This window comes from Oncorhynchus masou, unplaced genomic scaffold (assembly GCF_036934945.1).
Source record: "Oncorhynchus masou masou isolate Uvic2021 unplaced genomic scaffold, UVic_Omas_1.1 unplaced_scaffold_5126, whole genome shotgun sequence".
NCBI classification, from domain to species: domain Eukaryota; kingdom Metazoa; phylum Chordata; class Actinopteri; order Salmoniformes; family Salmonidae; genus Oncorhynchus; species Oncorhynchus masou.
In genome coordinates, this window is record NW_027011529.1 from 12501 (window position 1) to 23546 (window position 11046).

General features: G+C 49.7%; 1 pseudogene; it reads left to right on the top strand.

The window, feature by feature from the left end:
* Positions 1-10373, top strand: part of LOC135535764 (uncharacterized) — an 18078-nt pseudogene extending 7705 nt beyond the window's left edge.
* Positions 10374-11046: the final 673 nt, after the last annotated feature.

Here is an 11046-nt window from a genome sequence, read left to right on the forward strand (position 1 = left end):
TTACCCTGAGTAAATAATATCTGGCTGTGATGGAGAGGTGAGGAGAGAGCAGAGGGGTGAGAGGAGAGCATCTTTACCCTGAGTAAATAATATCTGGCTGTGATGGAGAGGTGAGGAGCGAGCAGAGGGGTGAGAGGAGAGCATCTTTACCCTGAGTAAATAATGTCTGGCTGTGATGGAGAGGTGAGGAGCGAGCAGAGGGGTGAGAGGAGAGCATCTTTACCCTGAGTAAATAATGTCTGGCTGTGATGAGGAGAGGGAGAGAGAGCAGAGGGGTGAGAGGAGAGCATCTTTACCCTGAGTAAATCATGTCTGGCTGTGATGGAGAGGTGAGGAGCGAGCAGAGGGGTGAGAGGAGAGCATCTTTACCCTGAGTAAATAATGTCTGGCTGTGATGAGGAGAGGTGAGGAGCGAGCAGAGGGGTGAGAGGAGAGCATCTTTACCCTGAGTAAATAATGTCTGGCTGTGATGAGGAGAGGGAGAGAGAGCAGAGGGGTGAGAGGAGAGCATCTTTACCCTGAGTAAATCATGTCTGGCTGTGATGGAGAGGTGAGGAGCGAGCAGAGGGGTGAGAGGACAGCATCTTTACCCTGAGTAAATAATGTCTGGCTGTGATGAGGAGCGAGCAGAGGGGTGAGAGGAGAGCATCTTTACCCTGAGTAAATAATATCTGGCTGTGATGGAGAGGTGAGGAGCGAGCAGAGGGGTGAGAGGAGAGCATCTTTACCCTGAGTAAATAATATCTGGCTGTGATGGAGAGGTGAGGAGCGAGCAGAGGGGTGAGAGGAGAGCATCTTTACCCTGAGTAAATAATATCTGGCTGTGATGGAGAGGTGAGGAGAGAGCAGAGGGGTGAGAGGACAGCATCTTTACCCTGAGTAAATAATGTCTGGCTGTGATGGAGAGGTGAGGAGCGAGCAGAGGGGTGAGAGGAGAGCATCTTTACCCTGAGTAAATAATATCTGGCTGTGATGGAGAGGTGAGGAGCGAGCAGAGGGGTGAGAGAGAGCATCTTTACCCTGAGTAAATAATATCTGGCTGTGATGGAGAGGTGAGGAGAGAGCAGAGGGGTGAGAGGAGAGCATCTTTACCCTGAGTAAATAATGTCTGGCTGTGATGGAGAGGTGAGGAGCGAGCAGAGGGGTGAGAGGAGAGCATCTTTACCCTGAGTAAATAATGTCTGGCTGTGATGGAGAGGTGAGGAGAGAGCAGAGGGGTGAGAGGAGAGCATCTTTACCCTGAGTAAATAATATCTGGCTGTGATGGAGAGGTGAGGAGCGAGCAGAGGGGTGAGAGGAGAGCATCTTTACCCTGAGTAAATAATGTCTGGCTGTGATGAGGAGAGGTGAGGAGAGAGCAGAGGGGTGAGAGGAGAGCATCTTTACCCTGAGTAAATAATGTCTGGCTGTGATGGAGAGGTGAGGAGCGAGCAGAGGGGTGAGAGGAGAGCATCTTTACCCTGAGTAAATCATGTCTGGCTGTGATGGAGAGGTGAGGAGCGAGCAGAGGGGTGAGAGGAGAGCATCTTTACCCTGAGTAAATAATGTCTGGCTGTGATGGAGAGGTGAGGAGCGAGCAGAGGGTGAGAGGAGAGCATCTTTACCCTGAGTAAATAATATCTGGCTGTGATGGAGAGGTGAGGAGCGAGCAGAGGGGTGAGAGGAGAGCATCTTTACCCTGAGTAAATAATATCTGGCTGTGATGGAGAGGTGAGGCAGAGGGGTGAGAGGAGAGCATCTTTACCCTGAGTAAATAATGTCTGGCTGTGATGGAGAGGTGAGGAGCGAGCAGAGGGGTGAGAGGAGAGCATCTTTACCCTGAGTAAATAATATCTGGCTGTGATGGAGAGGTGAGGAGAGAGCAGAGGGGTGAGGAGAGCATCTTTACCCCGAGTAAATAATATCTGGCTGTGATGGAGAGGTGAGGAGAGAGCAGAGGGGTGAGAGGAGAGCATCTTTACCCTGAGTAAATAATATCTGGCTGTGATGGAGAGGTGAGGAGAGAGCAGAGGGGTGAGAGGAGAGCATCTTTACCCTGAGTAAATAATGTCTGGCTGTGATGGAGAGGTGAGCGAGCAGAGGGTGAGAGGAGAGCATCACCCTGAGTAAATAATATCTGGCTGTGATGGAGAGGTGAGGAGCGAGCAGAGGGTGAGAGGAGAGCATCTTTACCCTGAGTAAATAATGTCTGGCTGTGATGAGGAGAGGTGAGGAGCAGCAGAGGGGTGAGAGGAGAGCATCTTTACCCTGAGTAAATAATATCTGGCTGTGATGGAGAGGTGAGGAGCGAGCAGAGGGGTGAGAGGAGAGCATCTTTACCCTGAGTAAATAATGTCTGGCTGTGATGGAGAGGTGAGGAGCGAGCAGAGGGGTGAGAGGAGAGCATCTTTACCCTGAGTAAATAATATCTGGCTGTGATGGAGAGGTGAGGAGCGAGCAGAGGGGTGAGAGGAGAGCATCTTTACCCTGAGTAAATAATGTCTGGCTGTGATGAGGAGAGGTGAGGAGCGAGCAGAGGGGTGAGAGGAGAGCATCTTTACCCTGAGTAAATAATGTCTGGCTGTGATGGAGAGGTGAGGAGCGAGCAGAGGGGGTGAGAGGAGCATCTTTACCCTGAGTAAATAATATCTGGCTGTGATGGAGAGGTGAGGAGCGAGCAGAGGGGTGAGAGGAGAGCATCTTTACCCTGAGTAAATAATGTCTGGCTGTGATGGAGAGGTGAGGAGAGAGCAGAGGGGTGAGAGGAGAGCATCTTTACCCTGAGTAAATAATGTCTGGCTGTGATGGAGAGGTGAGGAGCGAGCAGAGGGGTGAGAGGAGAGCATCTTTACCCTGAGTAAATAATGTCTGGCTGTGATGAGGAGAGGTGAGGAGAGAGCAGAGGGGTGAGAGGAGAGCATCTTTACCCTGAGTAAATAATGTCTGGCTGTGATGGAGAGGTGAGGAGCGAGCAGAGGGGTGAGAGGAGAGCATCTTTACCCTGAGTAAATAATGTCTGGCTGTGATGGAGAGGTGAGGAGCGAGCAGAGGGTGAGAGGAGAGCATCTTTACCCTGAGTAAATAATATCTGGCTGTGATGGAGAGGTGAGGAGCGAGCAGAGGGTGAGAGGGAGAGCATCTTTACCCTGAGTAAATAATATCTGGCTGTGATGGAGAGGTGAGGAGCGAGCAGAGGGGTGAGGGAGAGCATCTTTACCCTGAGTAAATAATGTCTGGCTGTGATGGAGAGGTGAGGAGCGAGCAGAGGGGTGAGAGGAAAGCATCTTTACCCTGAGTAAATCATGTCTGGCTGTGATGGAGAGTGAGGAGCGAGCAGAGGGGTGAGAGGAGAGCATCTTTACCCTGAGTAAATAATGTCTGGCTGTGATGGAGAGGTGAGGAGCGAGCAGAGGGGTGAGAGGAAAGCATCTTTACCCTGAGTAAATCATGTCTGGCTGTGATGGAGAGGTGAGGAGCGAGCAGAGGGGTGAGAGGAGAGCATCTTTACCCTGAGTAAATAATGTCTGGCTGTGATGAGGAGAGGTGAGGAGCGAGCAGAGGGGTGAGAGGGAGAGCATCTTTACCCTGAGTAAATAATGTCTGGCTGTGATGGAGAGGTGAGGAGCGAGCAGAGGGGTGAGAGGAGAGCATCTTTACCCTGAGTAAATAATATCTGGCTGTGATGGAGAGGTGAGGAGCGAGCAGAGGGGTGAGAGGAGAGCATCTTTACCCTGAGTAAATAATGTCTGGCTGTGATGGAGAGGTGAGGAGCGAGCAGAGGGGTGAGAGGAGAGCATCTTTACCCTGAGTAAATCATGTCTGGCTGTGATGGAGAGGTGAGGAGCGAGCAGAGGGGTGAGAGGAGAGCATCTTTACCCTGAGTAAATAATGTCTGGCTGTGATGGAGAGGTGAGGAGCGAGCAGAGGGGTGAGAGGAAAGCATCTTTACCCTGAGTAAATCATGTCTGGCTGTGATGGAGAGGTGAGGAGCGAGCAGAGGGGTGAGAGGAGAGCATCTTTACCCTGAGTAAATAATGTCTGGCTGTGATGGAGAGGTGAGGAGCGAGCAGAGGGGTGAGAGGAGAGCATCTTTACCCTGAGTAAATAATGTCTGGCTGTGATGGAGAGGTGAGGAGCGAGCAGGGGTGAGAGGAGAGCATCTTTACCCTGAGTAAATAATGTCTGGCTGTGATGAGGAGAGGTGAGGAGCGAGCAGAGGGGTGAGAGGAGAGCATCTTTACCCTGAGTAAATAATGTCTGGCTGTGATGAGGAGAGGGAGAGAGAGCAGAGGGGTGAGAGGAGAGCATCTTTACCCTGAGTAAATAATGTCTGGCTGTGATGGAGAGGTGAGGAGCGAGCAGAGGGGTGAGAGGAGAGCATCTTTACCCTGAGTAAATAATGTCTGGCTGTGATGGAGAGGTGAGGAGCGAGCAGAGGGGTGAGAGGAGAGCATCTTTACCCTGAGTAAATAATGTCTGGCTGTGATGGAGAGGTGAGGAGCGAGCAGAGGGTGAGAGGAGAGCATCTTTACCCTGAGTAAATAATATCTGGCTGTGATGGAGAGGTGAGGAGAGAGCAGAGGGTGAGAGGAGAGCATCTTTACCCTGAGTAAATAATATCTGGCTGTGATGAGGAGAGGTGAGGAGCGAGCAGAGGGGTGAGAGGAGAGCATCTTTACCCTGAGTAAATAATGTCTGGCTGTGATGAGGAGAGGTGAGGAGCGAGCAGAGGGGTGAGAGGAGAGCATCTTTACCCTGAGTAAATAATATCTGGCTGTGATGGAGAGGTGAGGAGCGAGCAGAGGGTGAGAGGAGAGCATCTTTACCCTGAGTAAATAATGTCTGGCTGTGATGGAGAGGTGAGGAGCGAGCAGAGGGGTGAGAGGAGAGCATCTTTACCCTGAGTAAATAATGTCTGGCTGTGATGAGGAGAGGTGAGGAGCGAGCAGAGGGGTGAGAGGACAGCATCTTTACCCTGAGTAAATAATATCTGGCTGTGATGGAGAGGTGAGGAGAGAGCAGAGGGGTGAGAGGAGAGCATCTTTACCCTGAGTAAATAATGTCTGGCTGTGATGGAGAGGTGAGGAGCGAGCAGAGGGGTGAGAGGAGAGCATCTTTACCCTGAGTAAATAATGTCTGGCTGTGATGGAGAGGTGAGGAGCGAGCAGAGGGGTGAGAGGAGAGCATCTTTACCCTGAGTAAATAATGTCTGGCTGTGATGAGGAGAGGTGAGGAGCGAGCAGAGGGGTGAGAGGAGAGCATCTTTACCCTGAGTAAATAATATCTGGCTGTGATGGAGAGGTGAGGAGAGAGCAGAGGGGTGAGAGGAGAGCATCTTTACCCTGAGTAAATAATGTCTGGCTGTGATGGAGAGGTGAGGAGCGAGCAGAGGGGTGAGAGGAGAGCATCTTTACCCTGAGTAAATAATGTCTGGCTGTGATGAGGAGAGGTGAGGAGCGAGCAGAGGGTGAGAGGAGAGCATCTTTACCCTGAGTAAATAATATCTGGCTGTGATGGAGAGGTGAGGAGCGAGCAGAGGGGTGAGAGGAGAGCATCTTTACCCTGAGTAAATAATGTCTGGCTGTGATGGAGAGGTGAGGAGCGAGCAGAGGGGTGAGAGGAGAGCATCTTTACCCTGAGTAAATAATGTCTGGCTGTGATGAGGTGAGGAGCGAGCAGAGGGGTGAGAGGGAGCATCTTTACCCTGAGTAAATAATGTCTGGCTGTGATGAGGAGAGGTGAGGGAGCGAGCAGAGGGGGTGAGAGGAGAGCATCTTTACCCTGAGTAAATAATGTCTGGCTGTGATGGAGAGGTGAGGAGCGAGCAGAGGGGTGAGAGGAGAGCATCTTTACCCTGAGTAAATAATATCTGGCTGTGATGGAGAGGTGCAGAGGGGTGAGAGGAGAGCATCTTTACCCTGAGTAAATAATGTCTGGCTGTGATGGAGAGGTGAGGAGCGAGCAGAGGGGTGAGAGGAGAGCATCTTTACCCTGAGTAAATAATGTCTGGCTGTGATGAGGAGAGGTGAGGAGCGAGCAGAGGGGTGAGAGGAGAGCATCTTTACCCTGAGTAAATAATGTCTGGCTGTGATGGAGAGGTGAGGAGCGAGCAGAGGGGTGAGAGGAGAGCATCTTTACCCTGAGTAAATAATATCTGGCTGTGATGAGAGGTGAGGAGCGAGCAGAGGGGTGAGAGGAGAGCATCTTTACCCTGAGTAAATAATATCTGGCTGTGATGGAGAGGTGAGGAGCGAGCAGAGGGGTGAGAGGAGAGCATCTTTACCCTGAGTAAATAATGTCTGGCTGTGATGGAGAGGTGAGGAGCGAGCAGAGGGGTGAGAGGAGAGCATCTTTACCCTGAGTAAATAATGTCTGGCTGTGATGAGGAGAGGTGAGGAGCGAGCAGAGGGGTGAGAGGAGAGCATCTTTACCCTGAGTAAATAATGTCTGGCTGTGATGGAGAGGTGAGGAGCGAGCAGAGGGGTGAGAGGAGAGCATCTTTACCCTGAGTAAATAATGTCTGGCTGTGATGGAGAGGTGAGGAGCGAGCAGAGGGGTGAGAGGAGAGCATCTTTACCCTGAGTAAATAATGTCTGGCTGTGATGAGGAGAGGTGAGGAGAGCATAGATGACTGAGAGGAGAGGGAAGAGTGGGCTCTGCTCTGTGTAGTGCACTACATAGAGAATAGGGTGATATTCGGGACACCGGCTATATCTGTGTTTTGAGATGGCCACCTCTTCTCCTCAGCTACTTCAATGACAACCAGTACCCTGACGAAGCTAAGAGAGAGGAGATCTCTAACGCCTGCAACGCTGTCATCCAGAAACCAGGTATTCTGTCCACCTTACTGTTGTTCTGGCCTTTGTTACTAGACCTGATTTAGCTGATAGATGCTTAGCTACTTACTGTGACTGTAGTGTAATGGTTGTCCTGCCCAGCTACCTGTGACTGTAGTGTAGTGGTTGTCCTTCCCAGCTACCTGTGACTGTAGTGTAGTGTAGTGGTTGTCCTGCCCAGCTACCTGTGACTGTAGTGTAGTGGTTGTCCTGCCCAGCTACCTGTGACTGTAGTGTAGTGGTTGTCCTGCCCAGCTACTGTGACTGTAGTGTAGTGGTTGTCCTGCCCAGCTACCTGTGATTGTAGTGTAGTGGTTGTCCTGCCCAGCTACCTGTGACTGTAGTGTAGTGGTTGTCCTGCCCAGCTACCTGTGACTGTAGTGTAGTGGTTGTCCTGCCCAGCTACCTGTGACTGTAGTGTAGTGGTTGTCCTGCCCAGCTACCTGTGACTGTAGTGTAGTGGTTGTCCTGCCCAGCTACCTGTGACTGTAGTGTAGTGGTTGTCCTGCCCAGCTACCTGTGACTGTAGTGTAGTGGTTGTCCTGCCCAGCTACCTGTGACTGTAGTGTAGTGGTTGTCCTGCCCAGCTACCTGTGACTGTAGTGTAGTGGTTGTCCTGCCCAGCTACCTGTGACTGTAGTGTAGTGGTTGTCCTGCCCAGCTACCTGTGACTGTAGTGTAGTGGTTGTCCTGCCCAGCTACCTGTGACTGTAGTGTAGTGGTTGTCCTGCCCAGCTACCTGTGACTGTAGTGTAGTGGTTGTCCTGCCCAGCTACCTGTGACTGTAGTGTAGTGGTTGTCCTGCCCAGCTACCTGTGACTGTAGTGTAGTGGTTGTCCTGCCCAGCTACCTGTGACTGTAGTGTAGTGGTTGTCCTGCCCAGCTACCTGTGACTGTAGTGTAGTGGTTGTCCTGCCCAGCTACCTGTGACTGTAGTGTAGTGGTTGTCCTGCCCAGCTACCTGTGACTGTAGTGTAGTGGTTGTCCTGCCCAGCTACCTGTGACTGTAGTGTAGTGGTTGTCCTGCCCAGCTACCTGTGACTGTAGTGTAGTGGTTGTCCTGCCCAGCTACCTGTGACTGTAGTGTAGTGGTTGTCCTGCCCAGCTACCTGTGACTGTAGTGTAGTGTAGTGGTTGTCCTGCCCAGCTACCTGTGACTGTAGTGTAGTGTAGTGGTTGTCCTGCCCAGCTACCTGTGACTGTAGTGTAGTGTAGTGGTTGTCCTGCCCAGCTACCTGTGACTGTAGTGTAGTGGTTTCTGTAAAATACCTACATGTACAAATAAATGTAAACTGAACAAAGTTGTGCTCGTTGTCCGTAACTTATGCCTGACCATACCATAAGCCCACCTCCACCACAACGTTGACATCAGTCAGCACCACGCCATACACCTGACATACAAGCTTGATATGCCACACTGTCAAGTGGAACGCTTTTTTGGCAAGAAATTCTCATAACAGGGATGGAAACAAATGAGTGCGCAACATTTCAGAGAAATAAGATTTTTTGTGCGTATGGAACATTTCTGGGATTTTTTTATATTTCAACTCATGAAACATGAGACCAACACTGTTGCATTTATTTTTTCAGTGTACTTTTGCCCTTTGGAATATAATTTACTGTTTGGAATAATCTGAATGATCAATCTCCTGAATTTTATTTTATTTCAGGGAAGAAGCTATCGGACCTGGAAGAGTCAGCTCTCTTAAAGTCTACAACTGGTTTGCCAACCGACGCCAGGAGATCAAGAGACGAGCTAATATTGGTAACGTGGGCTGAGTTTCTGTCGCCGTTGGTTACGTAGGCTGGGTTTCTCTGTAAAATGAATTGGTAACGTGGGCTGGGTTTCTCTGTCGTCGTTGGTTACGCGGCTGGGTTTCTCTGTCATCGTTGGTGACGTGGGCTGGGTTTTCTGTCGTCGTTGGTGACGTTGGCTGGTTTTCTCTTGTCGCCGTTGGCTGGGTTTCTCTGTACGTCGTTGGCTGGGTTTCTCTGTCGTCGTTGGCTGGGTTTCTCTGTCGCCGTTGGTTACGGGCTGGGTTTCTCTGTCGTCGTGGCTGGGTTTCTCTGGGTCATGGGCTGGGTTTCTCTGCCGTCGATGGCTGGGTTTCTCTATGCGTCGTTGCCGCAGACGGGCTGGGTTTCTCTGTCGTCGTTGGTTACGTGGGCTGGGTTTCTCTGTCGTCGTTGGCTGGGTTTCTCTGTCGCCGTTATTACGTGGGCTGGGCGACCCGCTGGGTCTGTTTTGTAATGAAGGATTTCAGCAGGACATCAATTTGTTTCACTGTCATTTCTTTGATTTAGTCTGGCTGCATGTCTCTCAGTATTGAGATGGTTAGTCCTACCACCCTTTCTCCCCATTGAAATCTGTCTACTCTGGCCAGTCCTCAGAGCCTGGTTTCTCCTGGTCTACCCTGTACAGACAGTAGAGGACTGGCCAGCCCTTGGTGCCTGGTTCTCCTAAGTTTTTCCTGCTACCTGTGCCTCTGCATTGCTTGCTGTTTGGGGTTTAGGTTGGGTATCTGTTAACTGCTGATGTAAAAAATAAGTTATTATAAAATTAGTTTAATTGACAGATTTGTCCTGTGTATACAGCTGTGGCGTTGCCTTGAGAATTCTAGATTCCAACTGTGATGAGAATGTTCATGTAGTGACATAACCATCCACTGGGTGTCATGACCTTTCACCTGGCTGGAGGTCACAGACACTAACACTTAGGAAGTTGTGGGGAGTCGACGAGGTCAGACGTGTCATAAGGCTCTGACGAAGGCGGTTTACGCCGGGACGTAAAGCCTGTTCCTATGCCCCGTCACTAAATAACGGACATCTGTGCAGAAACGGGACGCTCCATTTTGTCTTTGTCCTCCTCACCCGTTGACCTATCCGACGGGATGGAATGTTTTTGTGTCATAATAACCGGCCCTCTTTTTTTTTTTTTTTTCTCAAGAAGCCACAATCCTGGAGAGCCATTGGATAGACGTGCAGAGTCCTGGAGGACACTCCAACAGCGATGACATCGATGGAGGCGACTACACAGAACAGGCCTGTGACCTGCCCTACTTTGACAAGAGACCCATGGCCAGACCCTTTGGCTTCTACAGGCTGGAGCCCACTTCACCCACACAGGTATGGAGCCAGAACCAAAGCAAACGGTATTTTATTTAGTACGTTTCTGACAAAAATTTGATTCAGAGAGAGCGCTGCATTCCTGTGAGATGTCTGGCGGACCCACAGGCCCTGACGGATATCATTGTGGCGAGGTTGGCATTTTTCATGCTACGGTTGGGAGTGGGCAGTCAGGCAGACAACTTCGGGATGATAATATTTGTTTAGTCTCACTGATTTAGAAACATTTTTTGTGTGTGTAGTTGTCATCTTGTGAATTAAAAGCGGAGGTCCTGGTCACAGGTTGGTTCATGTTCACGAGCCTACCTCTTCGGGCGATTTCATATTAATTTGATTAATTTGAGTGTATATTTTTGCTCAGGGATTTGGAATATCGTATCGCAAGAATCAATTACATTTTTGTAATTGTTTTTTTTTTTAAATGGTGTATGTCCGCTTATTCTAATGTTGTCTTATTGGTCTGGTGTTATTCGTTCCTCTGTGCTGTGAACACCTTCCAATTCACACCAGAGATCTGCATATAATGACGAGATGCCCATGTCTCCGCCCTAGACAATGGGAGTCGTTGTCCCCAAAGTCGGGAAAACAGGCCACCAAGCTTAGGTCCATAATAAGACATAGAAACACACAGATTTTGGCAAAGAGTGGAACCTCTTGCTTTCGGTTTATACACACACACACACACAGCCCCTCCACATTCTACTCACAACAACAAAGACGAAAGAGATGTTATTTTACTGTGATACCCTTTTTTTATGTCTCAACTCCTCAAGTTGTGTACAGAACAGACACAACTAAAACCCAGAGTATCAATGAACATTGGTTGTGGAAAATGAATGCTCGCTTTGACGTCCTCAGCATTATGGTACGATGTAGCAGTGTTCTAGCCAAAGACTGTTATACTAGCTGTCTAGTTTGTGTTTTATACATGTGCAATACGCATAAAATACAATTTATATAATATGAATTGACAACTCATTTTGAGAAATAAGGTAGGCCTCTTGATTTCAACATGTGGACAGGCTAACATGCCTTTTCAAACTGTTGGAAACGGACCAGAATGGGTGAGTCTCACAATCTTGGTAATACTCTTGGTTAATTTTTT